Raw genomic sequence first — 19,233 nt, forward strand, 5'->3', positions numbered from 1 at the left:
CGTGCTCCTCATTTTGGGATTAGACAGCTCCACAGCCAGCCCAGGGCAGGGACAAACTTCAGAAGAGAAAAGTTTTTCTGCCCGCCGACTGGGGATCGCCACGCACCCGGCGGCACAGCGCTGGCAAAGGAGCGTCCCCGAGCAGCCTGAGGCAGACTTTCCAAAATATAAATGCAGCTTCTCGAAAACGTCGCCATCGGACGGGCAGCGGTGCATAGTAGCAGAACTCTAGAAATATTTTTACAATTAAGACATTACACACAGTGACCGCTATTTATACTTCAATATGTCAGCCTTAAATATTTACTTTTCCACTCGCTCAGTTTGCATTATATGCCAACAGATCGCCTTCTTGCATCATTTAAAGAGCTTATAGATATTTAAAACTCCCCGGGCAATATGGGAATAGTGTTACTATAAAACAATTCAAATTAAATGACGAGAGGGAAAAAATGGCTACTTTTTATCTGAAATTGATTTTTACTGCAAGGATGCACCTTTTTCAAAAAAAAAAAAAAATGGACCTGTTTGCTATGTCCATCGTGATAAAATAACTTAAAAACAAAAACAAAAACATCAATTTTGACCTTTAAACCTCTGCCTAGGCTTTACGCCGCTACGCAGTGGCCGTCCATGAGTCGGCAGCATTACATCCTCCTGCCCTACGGGCTCCAAAGAGCGAACAACCCTGGTTAAAGCAAGTAAATGTTTACACTCTTAATCTGTCCAGCATCCCAAGGCTGCATCAGCCATTACTGGACGTTTTTCCCAGAAATCCGCCGGGCTTGGCAGCCGTATTTTGACAAGAAATGTGTTCCCTTTTATGGCCCCAGAGCCAGGGGCCGCGGTCGGCACGGGGGAGCGACCACAGCCGTGTCCCGGGGCGCTCCTAGCCCTGGGCACAAAACCCTGCCCATGGCCAGCCCTGCTCCTTCCTTCCCATTACTCCCTTACTGTCAAGTGTGAGAGAGATGCTCCGTTCCGGATGTTATACTATTTCCTTTCGGGTTTGCTTACTGTAAGTCCCATAAATCCAGAGCTTAAAACAAATCAGCTAGGTTGGGAAGTTTATGGGTGCTTCCCAGCCCAGCAGAGCCGGGCTCCTTTCCTGAAAAGGAACAGGAACTGACTCGGTTATCCTTGCTGCTGCTTCTGCCCTTGGTAATCGCATCTTTACATTTTCATGTCCTTAAAAACAGCTAAAATGGGGTTTGGAGAAGGAAGGGCCTTGACATTCGCTGCCAATCCATCAACATTCAGGCTGTGTAACGTTCCAGATCACCCATATAAAATTAAATGGATAACCGGGACTCTTTCTAAACAAATTTTCATCTCCTTCTTCAGGAATCCTGTCCCGATGCAAGGATTAGCTGGACAATGGGAAGAAAGCAAACGAGAGATGGGAGGCAGCAGGAAGGCCTGGGGGTGCTGCTGCAGGAGGACGAGGAGTGCTGCTCCACCAGCGGATCTGCTGCAGGAGTTTCCAACCACCCTACCCAGCTGCTCTCTCCCATTGCTTCATTCGCTCCCTGTGCTTCAGCTTTTCTCTCCTCCAGCCATCCCGAGCACTGGGCCAGCCCTGCTTCGTGGCTTCCATCTCCGGACCCGGAGCGGAAACCTGGAAGGACGGACTGGAAGAAAGAAGGGGCATGGAGAAAGCGAAGATGCTGGAGGCAGGGAAGGAAAACATTTCATAGGCTTTATTAAAGGTAAAATACTTTTTCCAAATGGCAATTGGAAAGCCAATACAATTCCACAATTCTAATCTACGTGGAGGAGGAAGGTCAAAAAGCCAGGCAGCCCCATGAGCACGACCTGCATCACGTCGCAAGCAGCAAAGCCTCATTTCTCCCCTACCTAAAAACCCGCACGATGCTTACTGTGCCGTGCCAGCCCTAAAACAAACAGTAAAAGCTGAAGTTTTGCATGAAGGCAAATTCCAGGCAGCACCCAACAACAAACACTGCGTGAGCAGAGAAGAACCAGCCTCTTAAAACATATGCATTTCCCCTGTGTTTCCTTAATTTAATCTGAATACGACTCACATTAATGAGAGGGGAGGGGGAGAACTGGCAAAGGAGGGGAAAAAAAGGAAAAAAAAAAAAAAAGGAAAAGTGAGCAAGTGAGAAGCAGCAACTGTGAGATGGAGCCTGACGATTAAGGGCTTTGACATGCTCAACAGAGCTTGCTTTCTAGTAAAACAGCCCCAGCGAGGAGAGCAAAAACATATTTATAACTTGATTTTTTCCCCAGTGTGAGCTAGAAGCTTGGTTTTCACAATCTGCACAGGTAGATCCAAGTTGAGTTAGGTGTACAGCTCCCACTGGAGTACATGGAGTTTAATGAAAAAATTAATGAGAAACAAAATTAATCAGATACAAAGAAATCCTTCGGTAAGAACCTTGGTATAAAGTGATGGACTATAAATAACACAATCCCCCCAAACTTCCTGAGTTTAACTATCCTTAAAAATACATTACTTCAAGGCAACAATTCTGGTTATGAAAGTAAACAGAAATGATTTAAAAACAACAACAAAACAAAACAAAAGCCTACATGGTGGGAAAAAGACATAAGAAGACAGCCTCAAGTTTTAGGGACCTAAAAATAGCCCTTGAAATAGTTCTTCCCTAATGCTTTTAAAAATAATAATATTTTAGTGGCATGTTTCTTTAAGCTATTTTTATTTAGTCTTCCTGTTGATAACTGAAAGGAGAGAATGGCTAACATGATATTAAATTAAGTATATGATGTTGCCCTTCATAACTAAGAGGCATTACATCTGAACTACTACCAACAAAATCATCAGGCTTGTTGACCCCTGAGAACGTTTTCCTGTACACACACATTGAGACAAAGCTGGCAAGCGATAGAAACAATCAAAAATCAGGTTTATTTTCTTAATCTTTGATAGGTGTCCTTATCTGCTTATCAATGAGCAAGCCTACGGAATTGTGCTAGTAGATAAGGAAGAAATAGAAATGAGAACAGAAAATATTTGAGAACGTTTCATGATACCAACGTGCTTTGCTGGTCTGCACAAAGCCGAAGAGGAAACGGAACTTTTACTGCTCCTGGGCCACACTTGCACCCAAAGCACCTTCCCGTCACTTTCGTCTCACTGTTGGCAATATACATTTGGAAAACACAGAAAGAACAGCTCACAAAACAGCCTTTCCAAATAGTTATGCCTGGTTTGTTTTTGCAAGCTTAGATGGTGCAGGAGAAATTTCCAGTGAAACAGACCTGGAAACACCACGGCAAGGCTCGCAGAGCAGAGTGGAGTAAATTCCAACGACAAACACATCTGCAGACAAAAAAAACTTATCACACAAGTGTGTCCATAAGATTGCACTGAAAGGAAAAGGATGTAGAGGGACAAACTGTCACAGCTGAGCGCAGCCACCCTCTGGAGCATCGCAAGCCCTCCGCCAGCCGCAGGTGCTTCCCGGCCAGCCCTGGCCAGCTGCAGTGCGATGGGACCGGCACCGTCAGGATGTGTCCCACGTCTGTCCTGGTGTTTTGCGTGGCTGCAGCATCCAAAGCTTTTCGCACAAAAGCAAAACAACCCCCCAAACCATTGGTTTGCAATTATTTTCTTTTCCAGAATTAATAGTTCTTACCTAACAGAATCGATGCATTTATTTATATGTGTACACGTGAGAATGTTAAAAAAATATATTCTCATTGCAAGTTGAATTTCTACCTATAGGAAAACCTCTGGCAATGAGACTTGGGGACTGCTTAAGTGTCATTCCAGAAAGCACCACAGCCCCGACACATGCTCAGCCCATCCCAGGCCTGGTTATCACAGGTAGGATCGTGGCACTGCTCCGCGCAGCTTTGGGGCCAGCAGCAGATCTTCTCTCATCTTGCACTGTGGATGAATCATGACATTAAAAAAAAAAAAGAAATACTCCCCCGCCCAGTAAAGCTGCAGCACTTCTGTGTTTTCAAAAAGAGGATTAAAATTCTTTTAATGCCATCTTGCTGAAATACGGCACCTCCACTCGCAGCAGCGCGGTTCGGCTCAGCACCGCGATTCCCATCGCCCCGACCCAGCCCACCCACACGCCGCGGGGCAGTCCCCGCGGAGCTCCTCGCTTCTTCATGAGAACTGCCAGCGGGGGAAGCCCTACGACCTCCCAGGGCGATGCATTAATTCATGTCAGTGTTTCAGCATCCTCAACACGATGAAGTCGCTGTCGTTCCGCCCACGCTGCCGGGCCCGGGGCTGGTGCAGCAGCGTAAGGACAGGACTCGGGTCCTGCCCCCCACGCAGCGCCCTCCCCCTCATCCTTCCATCCCAACCCAAACAGCTGCAATTCCTTCCCTCTTTTCTCAGCATCTGCCTGTCTCCGTTGCCCTCTTATAGGTCCTCTCCACTTGCTTCACGTCGTGTTTTGGCTGCGTTTCTTCTATTTCTGAAACAAAACTAATGACATCCAAGGGCTAAACAAGAAAAGACCCCGAAAATGAAGTCCAGGTTGGCTTCCCACGGCTCTCAACCCCTCCCCACCTCTTCCCTCCCACCATCACACAGCGTCCCTTTGATTTCCACTTCCCTACCGCCCTCCCGGTTTTTCTGCCTATCACCACAGAATCCATCGCTAATTTACATCTCAGAAGATATGATCTAATGGGTAATTAAAAATACAAAAGAAAATTTAGGAATAACTATTTTCCCTTCACTGCTTCCGTCCCATTAAAATATTTTCCTGCTGTATTGCCTACAGGGCTTATCTTCAGTTGCAAGAGAACAAAGAAAACAAACACTGAAAATTTATCTAAATAAGCCACAATATTTCCAGAGAAGCTACCATGGTGCTGTGGGACCTTGGGAAGTTGCACCAAAGTATGCGAGACATTGCTCAAAAATAAGTTTTGCTCTTCAGTTCTACAGCTAAAAACCATGATGCGAATATGTGAAAATCCCAGCTTTCCTATTTCCCAACATCCTTTTTCCCATCAGCAAACTGCACTGGAAATGCTATTACAACTCACACCACAAAGTCCACCACCACCTCCAGTTGTTTACGCTTTTGAATTATTAGCAAACAAACATTAAAGAGCATTAAAGTAAATAAAAAGGGGGAAATAAACTGCAGCAGTAACATAGGATCAGCTACATTCAGTTGTAAATAAAAGTACAGAGTCGTATTTAATAGGGGGGAACTGCTGAGTTTGTTTATAAAGAAGGCTGGTTCTCCTCCAAGTTTCATGTTCCAGCCTGAAAATAACTTCTTAAAACAGCTGTCAGGTTTTGGGGGCAGGGAGGGCAATACCAGCAAATACGACCTTTCTTTAGAAGCGCACAAGTTACCATGGGCAGCGGCTTGCACTGCACTGAGAAAATTCCTCTGAAATGCAGCCCCTAAAATCAGGCAGGAACGTAATGGATAACCCAGAAAGAAAAACTGGGCCCAGCAGAGCCCCCAGCACCTGAACTTTGGGAACGCAGGGGCATGGCCGCCCTGGGGGAATGAGCTGTCTCCCACCGGACCAAAAATCCACGGTCTTTCACTTCTGCTTCCCTTGAAAGATGTTTTTGCCAACTAACCTCCTGGTTATTAAGTAGGTTTTAAAAATAGAAAGAAATTAAAAGACCGCAGGATGTTTCAAAATTTGGATATTAAATTTCCAAATGCCAAAATGGCAAATTTTAAAGGCGAACATGAAGGAACTCGGCCACCTACTGCCTGTGCTGTAAGCACTTGCTTTAGTGCTTACCTTTCAGATTTTCAGGTGTCATTTACACACTTGGTCTCCCCGCTGTTTTGGCTGATAATACTGCAACTATATACATACACACACACACAGGCAGCTCAAAAACTCCAATTTCTCCACGTGTGGAGACAGGTTCACATCCGAACATGTTCACATGACCGGTCACACTAAGCGGAACACGTATTCAGAGCAGCCAAATGTCAGCTGGATAAATGCACTGAATCAATCCTTTCTTCCGCACACGGGACGAGGAGAGGCTCCGCCAAGTGCTAAAGGTCTTGAGATTTACTTTGGGGAAATCTCACTGAAATAACAACAAAAAGCATCTTGGATACACTACTGCCGCTGCAGTATGTTCTTTCCTTCCCCAACATCCAAATAGGTAAATTCTGGTTCAGGAAACGTCATGAATCACCCCAAATGCTAGGCAGCATCTGAAAACGTTAGGCCATTAAAGAATCATTTCCGTCCTCCCAAGTGAATGTCACTTAAAAACCCCTCTCCCTGCCAGAACTACCATAACACTGCAGTAGGAAGGATAAATCATTATCTGGTTTGTACTATAAAAAAAAAAAAAAGCTGCAAAATAGCGTTGACAGCAATTTCTCCTCTCCAAGTCGGGAGGCAGAACACCGGGTTCCACCCACGAGCGCAGGAAGCGAAAGCCGAGCAGAACGACGCGGACACCGGCTTGGACAACGCCGCTAACGAGAACCTGCCACCAGAGCTTGGGATGCAGAAGCCAAGGGACAGCTCAGGAGTATTTGCATTCTCCTCCCTGCAAATACTGCATCTGCCCGTACCACTGAGGGGGTTTTCAGCGCTGCTGGGCCAAACCCGCTGTTCTTCATCCTGCTGCTGAAATGTGCCCGGTATCCCCACATCTCCCGGTCAGTATCTCCATACCAATTTACCTTTTTAAGGCCCCAAACTCTATTACAGATAATGCCTACAGATGTACCAAAAAAAGGGAAAACATAGCTCAGCCCTGTATTCTTCCTGAACTCCCCGTGGGGGGAAAATGCTATGGGGAGAATGTGGGGACACAACTAGATAGGAGAAAATATTCCCAGCTCAACACAGAAGCGTACATGCAGGCAGGCAGTGTCTGAGACAGAGGTATCAAGCAACACACCATGTCCATGAAGTAGAAATACTGATTTTAACTGCACAGAATTTAGTCGATTTAGCCCACTTACTTATAAATGCCTGCGTTTCTGGAGAAACCCTAAATACAGCATTTTGGGAGCCGCTGTCAGCAATCACAGCTCACTGTCAACAAAATGCAAGCACATCTTCTTACCAGCAAACGAACGAGCTCATTGCCCTGCCCTGCACACAGCAGCACTTTGTGGTGTTCCCTCTACCACAAATACATTTGGGAAGCGAGCACCTGTTTGGTGATGGGGTTTTAAACCTGCTTTTAGGGGTCACAGCATAGAAATTGCAGTTACTGCACGCTGGCACTTCACTGCTGCGTTCTTAGGAAGTGTCTGGTCAGTCTCCCATCAAAAAAAGTGACATTAACAATGGTAAACTTCACAGATCAGGGCAATGAAGCCAACTGTTCCAGCAGCTTTATTAGAGCAGGCAGGAGCCCTACAAAACACGAACATAACGACCCCTGGCTGCAGCTATAACCGGGGTTTGATGAAGGCTGACTTACCTCCTCGGGCAGATTATTGAATGGGCACATCAGAAAAATAACACATTCTGACAGATGCCTGCACAACTGTTTTCCAGGGACGGGCTACACAGCTGCAGACATGGAAGAAACTAACGGCAGGGACTCCAGACAGCTCTCAAAGCAAGCACTTGCCCCTGTCCAACCACAGCATCCCTCTGCAAGCACACAAAGCCAGTTTGTCCCAGTGACCCAAACGCAGCACAGCTTCTTCCCGGCTGGTGTGCTGGGCCCACACTGCAGATTTTTATCTCCTGACCACCTAAGGGAAAGAGCACATATGAAAGAATAACATTTCATCCTCCCTTTGTTATGGTTCAGTTATGTATTGGTATAAAAATATCCACATATCCATACTGAGACCTTTATTTTAGGCTTTCTTGAAAGGAAGGGGTTGGAGGGATTTTTCTTCAAATTACAAGACGTGAAAAAGTCACACCACGAAAAAGAAATCTAATTATGCTCAAGAAAGAACCCAAACTTATTTATTTACCCAACAAGGCTGTAGAAGAGCCATTATCAACTCAAGCATAGAGACAGGATAGTTACTGGCTTTGTGAGCCTGGCCAATGGCCACCTAATGGCAGCTGCAGTCCTCTGGCTTATTTTCTGTAACATCAACCTCTGATGGTCATGGCAGCAGTATTATAATTTGACACACACATTGAAAGGGATGATAATAACTCTCAGAAATACTCTCAGGCTTCCTTCTTCCTATCCCTGTGTCTGTGTTTACAGCCTTTCCTCTTGCACTTCGCTTTGTGCTGAATCACCTGAACACAGCAGCAAGGACTGTCCGAGCACACTCCTGTGTGGCTTACATGTGTGGAAGCCCTTTGCTAACTTAAAGTGCTCTTATTTACATAAACTGCCAGTGCACTCAGTGTGTATCGATGCAGTTTTATGCATTACCCCCACAGACTTGTTACCGGAACGTCCTGCAGGCGACATGAGTGCACACACAAAATCACACCACCTCCCCAAATCAATAACTCCGCCATTAAAACCAGCTGGCTCCTCTGAAAGGAAACGATTATAACAACTTGCATGAGGAAGCTTGCATGCTGCTTGCATGAGGAAGATTTGCTGTTTAAAATCCGCACAGAACCCCAGCAGGGCCTGGATCCTGGGCGTAGGAAGCAGCACAAGAATTAACAAATCCTGCACTCCGAAGGGGTCGGACAAATAACGTGCTGCCAGCACAACCCAGCACCGCAAAGCCCCCTCTGCTGCAGCAGCAGCAACACCATGCACACTTACAGCCTGCCGTGCTGCATAGCTGCCCATTCCATGAGGCTCACACCACGCAAATCACAGTCCAAGTTCAGTCCCAACATACACACGTAACACAGTTTATCTAAGTGCTTATAAAATACCATACTTTATAGAAGGGCAGAAAGCGGGGAAGCCTAGCAAGAAAAATCTATCCTAACTTTAAAAACTTTCCTTTTATGTTCTAAGACAATTTCCAACTTTGTCACCTCTCGAAATCTTGGGAAGAATTCAACGCTTGACAGACAGACACACTACATTTTAAAAACAGCCACGTCACACACACATTCTTTTTGCAGCATTCAGAAAACACTGTGCCTGATCAAAAATGTTTTCCATATGGCCTGATTCAGTCTCGGCACCTGACTGTGGCCACCACGAACTCCTCTGCCCGCGATCCCTGCATGAGCAGCGCTGCCGAGCTGGGTGCGCCCCAGGCCCTGCTGAAGCAGCAGCAGCGAAAGAAAGATCTGTCTTAGATGTGCTCCTGCCTTTGCTATCAACAGGTAGGTTCTAATATAGATTGCTAAGCTTTGTTGTTGTTGTTGTTTTTTAACACCAGCCATCTGATGAAGATCTGGTGCAAGAACTGTGCACTATTCCCAAGTAAAGCCTGACTGAGAGCAGCTGATGGTGCCTTCAAACACCAGATCCCAGCTGTAACCAGTGCACTACGTCGGAGCCTTCCATGACCTAGATGCTCTGACCATATGAGATCTCTTGGACCTATGAGATCTCCACCATTTTAAAAGCTTTAGGCTCTCACTGCAACAAACCTGCACTAATGGCTGATCTTCTGGCCATGAACTGGAAAGAAAGTACATTCGGCTGAAGAGGTCCAGCCATGAAATGAAGGTTACCAGGCAATTTGGTTAATCCAGTGTTTTTACAATGGACATATCAACAACAAAAAGCTCCCGTATGACCACACATTTATTTGACCTAAGCTGAATGTTATATTTTGGCCATTTTTGCTTTTTGATGAAAAGTAGTAAAAAAAAAAAAAAAAAAAAAAAAAAAAAAAAAAAAAAAGACAAGTGCATTTTTCATAATAATTTCAATAGATGGGATTTCAAAACGACATATTCCTGTTTGCTTTGATTTGTAGCTCATGTGCAGCAATACACAGACAGTGGATTTCAAAAGTTTTCAGGCAGTAAATTGTAAAAGGCAAACCATCCCTGTATAATAAAATAATACAGTTCTTTAGACAAGGATTCCCACCATGGCCTCTGGACATTGCTGTGGCTATGGGCACGTAAACCTCCTTATTGGCTTTGGAAGAATCCAGCTGTGAGAGGTTAAATTCAGTGTTATGCCTGATCCTGCAAATGTCCCTGAACTTCTCATCAGACACATCAGCAATCCCAACAGTGGCAACCCTACTCTGGTGCTTACAGCTAGAGATATGCTTCTGTCTCATCAGAAGTACCAGCTGGCTAAAGTCCTAATTTTAAATTTTTGACAATGGGTCCGAAAAATAAGATGGTAGAATCATGAGCTTTACTGGTACTAACAGTTCTCACAATGTCTTTGATTTCACCCTGCTAGATAAAGGAGGGACAAAGGACACCCCAGCTCGACTGCAGTGAGGCAGAAGGGTTACATGGTGATGGTCACAGGCACAGAAGACAATTTTTCAGAGATAACAGGCTGCAAAGACAACTTGGTGCGTTTTCATATAAGAAACACCCTCAGGATGCACGTATTTACTGAAATGCTATACATATACACAAACATCATGTATGTCTACATTGAAAGCAAGTAACTCTCAACAGTTTCACGCAATAAAGATTTTTGAACTTCTTTGTGAAAAGCTGTCATCAAATACCAAAGTATGAGTAAAGTTTCCAACAGAGGTAGGAAAACGTGACTTCAGCGAAGACTAGAGACCTTTTGTTTACAGCTCCGTACCCGCAGCAGATTCCAGTGGCAGCGATGTTTCATAACCTAAGACATACATGTTAGTTTAACATCCTCAGCAGAAAAATTCAATTAGCGATCACTACGGATTCCAGAAACTGGGGAAAGGCATGGCACGTGTGTGCGTTTCTCTTAAATGGTTTATTGGGATTATGAAACAACTAATAATAAATTTTCTCATCCTCACGTGGTGTTTTTAAGAAAGCTCTCTGCTTCCAGTTGATGCTACATTGCCAAGCAGCAAGTAAAACATTAAATATTACTCATATTGTCTCAATAGTAACTTACATGTACATACGTGATAAAATCTCTTTCATAACATACTGCAGAAGCAATGTCATTCACAGAAAGGGAGTCAGACTGAAAGCAAAACAAGTGAAACCATTTTACATATTGTTATCAAATAAAAACCAAGTCCTGAAAAGTGGCATAGGTGGAAAAGGCTACAAAATCTTGGAACAAGGTCTGATGGTCTGCTAGCAGAATTTCACTGTGGGCAAGTGCCACACTACAAGGTTTTCGCTGTTCTTCTGGAAGCCTGCAGCCACCATTCCTTCTGCTGGTACAGCCCAAACGCAGACTTCCTAGAAACACCCACAGCTCTTACCGAGCATCACGTTGTTTAAACAACGGAAATTTGGAGCTAACATTGTACTTGGGCTCTTTGCAAATTATGTCCTTGCAGTAGCATTTCCTCATTACATCCTGTCTTTAACACCGGCCGTGTCAGGCCCTGAGTACTTCCAAGAGATTTACCTGTTTCACTTCTGTCCAAGTCGGTCAGAGGATAAAGACACTCCGTTCCCTACAGGACAGACCTCACATGTCCACTGAACAGGAGTTAAAAATAACTGCAAGAATTTGATTCAAGAACTACTAGGAGCAGCTATGCAAAAGCTTATCAGGCAGCTTTTTGAAAATGGGTATAAAGAAAAAAAAAAGTTCTATTTCATGCATTAGGTATATGCTTTCAAGTCAGACATCCAAGCTGCACATTAAAAAAAAAAAAAAAAGTTTCCATTTCTGTTTTAAATGTCCTTGTTTATCTAATGAATGCAAAGAATTAAGCATCTGATATCAGAAACAGAAGTTTTCTTACATTTCCTACAGGCTGAATCAACATTTCAAAGCGCATTTTATTTCAATTACTGACTTTCCTTTTTGCTCATTGTGCTGTTAAGCGGAGAAACCAACTGTCACCATTTTAGCTCAGTAAACATATGAATAATTGCTAACATGGATTACAAACTAGTTTTGCTTTCACTGCCTCCTTCTCCCTCTTATCTCTGAGGGGGCAGAAGAGGATTCCCTGCTTGAGCAGAAGGTTGCGTCAGATGACCAGAGGTCCCTGCCAAACCTAACCATTCTGTGAGTTTTCCTTCAAAGGCCTATAAGCTAACAGAAGTGGAAGGGAACCAACGTTAACTCCTAGTTCACAGACAGCTGCATTCGGATGCTTTTCATCTCTCTCTGTGTCCCTCCACTCCCCGTGCAATGGGAGGAACACCGGGGACGGTCCTGCTCTGGTGGACACACACAGGAACCAGGGTTACCTTCAGCCGACAGCCAAAGGAAAAGAGCAAGAGGAAAGACAGCTGCTCTTTCGCTCTTAGGCAAACAAGACATTACAGGCACAGCAAAAGATGCTTTATTTTTGTTTGCGTGATTCTGCGTATGTCAAGCCAGAAACAGAAAGGTCCCATCAGCAAGCTAGCGTACTTCATTCTTCCAGTAGCTCCTCGTCACTGTTCCAATTTAGGGGATTTTCTCTAGGTAGTACAACTTCATGACAATAATGTGATTTCTAAATTTATCAAGTCAAGCTGAAGACAACAGCTTAAGAAGTGCATTCAAAGGAACAGGAAGCACTGTCAGTGAAATAAAGACTTGCAGCATGTATTTATGGTTATTTATATGGTTTCCTAAGAATTCCCACATTAAGTTACTGTAGCAAATACAAATCCAAAAGTTTGCAGGCAGATGTAAGGGACATTTTGAACTTGAGGGATGCTCGATGAAGAAAAAATGTGGAACATTTTGTTCCTTCACAAAATAATTTTAGAACCATGAAACCTATCTAACCCTAAAGCCACGTGTCCGGTAGGCCTAGCACTCTAGGCTAGAGCGTTTCTGGAAACAAGGAAAGAGAACATTTGTGCGATGAAAACAAGTTGGTTTGGAAGGGCAGCACAGGCCCCCAGAGCCACCCAGGACAGACAAAGAGGATCGAGAGGAGCCTGGCTCCAGCCGAGCCTGCCCAAGCAGCCACGGCCCCTCAGCACGGCCCTAGGCCACGGCCAGGCCCGCAGCCCTGTGGCGCTGCTCCCGGCCCACTCCTGCCACCACTGTCACCTCGTGTTTTCACTAAATGCTGCTTGGGAGCACGCAGCTGCACTTCCACAACCTGTACAGCCTCGCTTTAAGTCAAGTTCCAGCCATTTCCCACAAACCTGTGAAACAGCCTTGACAGTAACACAAACGTAGGTAACAGAACCTGTTAAAATGTGTTAATGTGACTACGGTGACTGGCTGGCTTCTTGGCAATAGCAACTCCCACTGGAAGTTAAAAATTGAAAGGCTAGGATTTATTTTTTTTTCTTTTTGAAGGACAGAAATGAGATTGAAAATCATCTAAAAATAGCAGGGAATTTTCAAGTGTCAGCTGTAACGGAAGCAGGAATAGCAGTCTCTCCTTACAGAGCCCGGAGGGATGCAGCCAGCTTGTGATTCAGGATCAAGAGTGAGACAGCTCAACCACGAGCTGCAGACGGGAGAAAGCAGTGCTAATTTACTAATTTGATTAGTATTCCAGGACAATTTACGGCAACTTGAAATGCAATGAAATTGTACTGTGCTTTAAAGTGGCAAATGTAAGTTCTTACATACTTTGCCTGCCAGAAGGAAAAGTGAAGTACATATTGTGAAACAACTGAAGAGGGTTTTAAACAACCCATTCAATCCTCGTGACAGAAGATGAATATAATTATGTGTTTTTGACTGTGCTTTGTCTTTTCCATCAATCTTTTCCCCCTATAACCTACAATATCAATGCTCTTATTTAAAGAACAGAAAGTTTTCTTGCATTTGAACAGTCCCTTACATGCCTCTGAAGATTTACTGAAGTAAATGGAGAGGAGGAAGAAGGGAATTCTGACTTATTTGTAGGGTACAGGTTTGCATTTCAACAACTGTATTTTGAGGAGCCAAAGAAAGGAACATGAAAGAAAGCCTCTGCAGATGACAATCACTGACTGCAACGGAAGTTATGGTATCACTCCAAAGTTACAGGACCTGATTTCAACACTGATCTTGCCCACGTTTTAAAATAAAGCCCCACTCGTGCTGTGCTCACTTCAACTCCTTGAGGATGTAAATGTCTTAAAGGCTAGTAAAGCTGTTGCTCCACCCAACAGCACTGAGATAGGGCTGAATCCAGCAATACCTTCCAACCAGACTGGAAGCCACATGCTGACTTCCCTGTTAGTGTCAGGACATACAAAAAAAATGAAACTGGAGGCCAATTTGTTAAACAAAGTATATGGCCAGAACCAGGCCCCACCCTGTGCAAAGTGGAGAATCTTACATAGACGGTATCTGTGCTTACAAATGACTTTGCACCACGTGCAATCAAATTAGCCCAGAAGTATGTTATCAAAACTCAGAGCCTCAACGGTCAGCATCCAAGTTTCCCTTGAATAATAAAAACAGCTTACATGTGAGGATTTCTAAATAGAGATATTTTGCTACTTGGTCTTGTGTAAAGTCAAGAGCAACTCAGCAAATCTCCCTCAAAATTTGGAGAAATTGATCTTTCTGCAAAGGTCATGCCTACCTGGCAATAAACCTGATTAGCACTAATACATAAATAAAAATACAAATGTTTACTTTCAGAAAAAGCTCTATCATTATTCAACTTTCCAGATATGTTGCATGATATAATCACTAGGTTTTCCCATAAGGTTCTTTTGTTTATAAGTACAAAACGTATCTTTACCAAGTGAAGACTTAGACAAGAATCAGGTTGAGCAACTTCATGCACTATTTATCTCTTTTCTTTTTACTATTACACTGTAAAATTACAGATCATGTCAAAATGTTAAATCAACGTGGAATTTACTTCTTCCTGGCAACATGCCTTCATGCAAATTATCTCCAGTTATAATTCTTTATCTGTCACTGAGTACTTTCCATTTTTAAAACACAGGAGAGAAGTCAACCTGTGTATATTATATTTTCAGTCTCACACTTGACAACAAGATCGTGGACTTCCACCTCAATAATAACAGTTTATAGGTCAGACGATATAAAAATGATAAACTGACTATTCACTAAAAACTCCTCTTTACGGACTAAAGCTGCTTTTAGCCAAGTCACGCAGCAAAGACGAACCCGCATGGAGCTCTCTGCTGAGCTGTCCTACTGGCACAAGCACAAGCCTTCTAGATTTACAGCAGGCCCAGCAGGCTGGGCTCAGGAAGTTCAGGGAAACTTCCATCTTATTTTTCATCCTCCTATGAGCTTCAAGAAGCACACAACTGCACAGGTCCCCTGTGTGAAGCCCTGCAAAAAGAGAAATATGGGCAGGCTGGGGAGATTTCACTGCCATCACCTGATGGTCTCACCTGATCTGCAAGAGGGGATGAAGGGAAGAAAAATTCAGTGCTTTGCCTCTACATAACCTTATCTGAGACGTTTTTCTCTCAGGAAAACCAGCCCTGCCTCCCTGTAACTTAAACCCGAAGAGCAGCAGAGTATTGGGTCACCAGGCAGGCCTGGCGCAGAGACGCGCATCCCGTCAGCCAGAGGTTGCCACCGTGCCTTCACGCAGTTTATGGAGAAATAACAGCCTTCATGGACTGCACAGAAAGGTTGCAATATCAGGCAAAATGGCGAATTTTATAACCGATTTGCTTTCTTTAAAAACGTTTAAAGTTATTAGAAGAAGCACGGAGAATGGCAAAGAACAGAACATTAAGCCCCAGATCTCCGAGCGCTTTACCAGCTGGAGCCACCGGCTGCCACAGGTGAAGGAGGATTTTCACACCACCAGACCTGCACCCCACGGTCACGCACAGCTCGAGCTGCTGAGCCAGTGACGGAGAGCACAGGAAACACTGACATTTTTTCCATGATGAAGCAAATGGCAACCATAGAGAAACCGTGTCCATATCTCCAAGCGCTTCCAGGAATTCAGGGGTAACGCCATTCCTTGAGACAAACTGAAGGAGGTGGCTTGAGGCAGAACAGCCAGGAATTTTTTAGGGAATTTAATAACAATGACTCTCACTAGACTAACAGCATACATGCAAACGTCCCAAATGAAACCATGGTTCCGTTGTGCTATGCTCCATAAACAGAGAAAGCATTCTTCCCCAACATGCTTACGCATTTTGAGCGCTCAAAAAAAGATGCTGGTGACCCTGGTATTTCTGGAAATGTTGCTGGCTGGCTGGCAAATAGCAAAATTGTGACCTCCTAAGTAACAAGAAAGAGAAATGCAAACAACCAAGAAGAAACAAGAACAACCAAGAGCAAAACAAAAATATTTCCATAAGCAGGACTTTTTATATCCTGAAATGAGATCTCTGACTCCACAGAGTCCTGAAGGGACACATTAACACCATAATCTCATGTATTATGTGACGCTTGCTATCTTATTCCTCAATACATGTATTTGCTAGGAAGCTCAGCAAGAAAACAGAAAAAGTGAATTGTCTCAAATCCTACGGCAAAATTAATATGGAAGATGCAATTAAACTGACCTCTAGGGTTTATCTATGGACTTGAAAAAAATCACTGCAACATTGTTCCCCTATAATCCCTCAAATCCAAGGTGTTGCTAGGCCAGCAGGCCTAAGCAATCTTAAAACAATGAGCAGCCAGGCAAAAAGACATTGTAAGGCCATCAGTGGCTCTGTTTCCTCATCAGCAGGCTATAAACACCATCTAGTTAGTTCAGAAGTCAGAAACACGAAGGAACATACTGGGGCTGCACTTCTTACGATAAGGAGACGAGGAAGCATCGTATCGTGGATCAGCCAAAGGAGGAAGAAAAGGTACTTCCATCCTAAAAATTCCAACGAAACACAAAACAGCACAGGGAAGGAGAAACTTGGTTATACCTCGCATATTCCAGCAACCAAGCAGAGCAGCAGGAGGATGACTCCGGGCACACCTCTACCAGCACCCTGGGGTACTCCTGAGCCAGCACAGCGCCGTGTCCAGAGTGCCAGGGCAGCACTCATGCAGGCAGAAGTCCCAAAACCCACCCGAGGTGGACACGAGCCCTCAGCACCCCCATTCTGCTCAATGAGGAGTTGACTTGGTAATGTTGACTTAGCCTCAGCCAGATAGCAACGACCGCTGCGGCAGCTCAAGCAATTAAGAGATAATAGGCTAGGCATACAACATAAAAAATAGGATATCATTAAGATACCAAAGGTTGAAAGGAAGCTGAGAAGTGAAGTATTGGTAGGGAAATAAAGCTTATGCCTGTTATCTCCGCTGTGCTTTGATACTTGAAAAGAGTACGACACATGACATAATTAAACAACCACAACAAACTTCCTCTGCTCTATCGCTGCTATCAACTAATACTCAGGGAAAACAGTAAAGCAAAGCTTCCTAACAGTACTTCAGTCACAAAACCGAGCAGGTGCTTGGCAGAGGACTATTAATTACAAGGTGAAATTCACTTCACCACATTAACTCTCAGAGTGGCTCCTTAACAAAACCCTCCCCTGCAGCTGGTTTTAATCCACAGCCCCCTGTTACGCAGTGGCACTGCTGCCAGGTTGCTTTTATCATTGCCATTTCCCTGTTGTTTTTTTCCCCCCCTGATGCCATTCACCTGTCAGCCAAGTAAGCTCAATGGGGAGCAAAGGACTGAGAAAAGAGGAAAAAATGGGCAACTGCTGCAGCACCTTGCGGCGTACCTGCACGTCGAGCAGGCAGGGCACGGGGCTGCCTGCACCACACGTACACGTGCACACAGGCTTCGCTTTCTGTAACCGTAGAAGACACGGATAATAAAACGTGAGCTAATTACAGCTCCGCGACAAAATACAGATGGGAAAGAAAAAAAAAAAAAAAAAAGAAAGAAAAATAAAAAAAAATAACCCTTGTTAAAGCAATTCCTTGTTCAAGTAATTCTTACCACATCTTCCAACTGCTGTCATAGCTAGGTTTCAGGGTGAGAAGAGACCATTAAAATGTCAATCCACACAGCATACTTCATCTTATCTGAGCTGCATTTCAGCTTGTTCATCCGTAGTGCCCTGGCTAAAGCAGGACCCGTGAAAGGCATTGGAAGCTGCCAAATCCGCATCAGTACGCTGCAGGGAGAGCAGCCTATGCCTCCTTGCAATAAATGAAACCAAGGACAGAACACAAGTCTGAGGAAGACCATGAAAAAACACTCCTGGCATGGGGCGTAACTGCTCTATACAGCACTCTTGTGATCTCCTAGAAAACATGAACAAATACATTAAAATATCGAAGAGCAGTACCATCAGTCTCCGCAAGCCAATTTGTGTCACTTCGATTAATGACACTGAGTGCAGTTATAAATTTAGCAAAACCACTTCATTTCACTTGCTGCTGCAGCACAGCCTTTACACTGCATTTGGCTATAGACAGACGAGGGAAAATAAGAACTTAAACATCGCAGGGCTGTTTCTCTGGAAATCATGTAATTTATTTTCACAAGAAAGGCAAGCTTCAAGTTACCCTGACGGAGCGATTATATCTGATCCTTTTTTCTCGAAAGTACCCTTCCACGTAACCACCCCGGCGTCAACAGTTTTCAAAGAAATTAACTTAATTTGTATTTTTAGAAGTCAAATAGAGAGCTAAAGCCTCAGGACACACATCTGCTTCAGCTCCGTGGCTTCCAGCCACCAATGTCATTATTGATATTTTCCCTCCCCGTAAGCCTCTCATTTCAGCCCTGTTGCCATATGCATACAGACAGCCAGTTCACCAAAAATAAGTATTTGTGTCACATCAAAATAAGCACCTGCCACAGGCGAGCAGACCGCCGCCACCGCTTCTACCGCTGTTTTGCAACGCTCTCCCCCCGTCCTTACTCGCTGACCTTCCTACAACCATCCTGGCCTCGTTTCGTATTTACTGCCACAAACCTCTCCTTCCCCACCACAACGCTCTCCTGCGACTCCTCTGGTTTCCTCCACTCCATTTTCCGCACTTTCCTTATAGAAACGTGCGCGTTCACAAGCTGAACAAACAAACCCACGTCGCACAAAAGGGGCTGCAACGCAGTCCACGCTCATTTTTGTTTGTCTGCTCTCCGCTTGGGAGCACCGCTGCTGCAGACACACACACCTCGGAGAGACAAAAGCACGGTGCTGGAGACGGACAGCTTTATCCAAGGAGCCCCAGAGTGAAAGCCCCAGCACGTACAATCCCCCTGCGTGCACCCCTACGTGCTGCTACCTCTGCTGGAAAGCAGTCGAGGGGTTCATTTGAAAATGAACCCTCTGTGGAAAAATGAGTTTTGGCCCCTTATGCGAGCTATAAGGGGAACCGGACAATCCCTCATTTTCTTTCCAGAATTGCAAATTTGCAGTTTCATCCCCAAATCCTTAGAGCTGCAGAAATGAGAGCAT

The 19,233-nt window shown here is 44.5% G+C and overlaps 1 protein-coding gene and 2 long non-coding RNA genes across 4 annotated transcripts in view; 1 reads left to right on the top strand and 2 right to left on the bottom strand.

Annotated features, from left to right (window-relative positions):
• The window catches only part of LOC311445263, a 72,772-nt gene extending 55,712 nt beyond the window's left edge, over positions 1-17,060 (top strand). Inside the window, exon 2 of the long non-coding RNA XR_014698325.1 lies at positions 16,985-17,060. This is a non-coding gene — a long non-coding RNA (uncharacterized lncRNA). The remainder of the gene's footprint in view (positions 1-16,984) is intronic.
• Positions 1-19,233, bottom strand: part of ADCY9 (adenylate cyclase 9) — an 82,414-nt gene that overhangs the window by 60,277 nt on the left and 2,904 nt on the right. The gene's annotated exons all lie outside the window — the stretch shown is intronic.
• On the bottom strand, positions 9,680-17,015 carry LOC311445261. Its single transcript, XR_014698319.1, has 4 exons — positions 16,782-17,015; positions 16,609-16,673; positions 10,895-10,966; positions 9,680-10,633 (listed from the first exon to the last, which is right to left on the bottom strand). It is a non-coding gene; the product is annotated as an uncharacterized lncRNA (long non-coding RNA).

The sequence above is a fragment of the Aythya ferina genome (genome assembly GCF_964211825.1).
Source record: "Aythya ferina genome assembly, chromosome: 15".
Taxonomy (NCBI): Eukaryota; Metazoa; Chordata; class Aves; order Anseriformes; family Anatidae; genus Aythya; species Aythya ferina.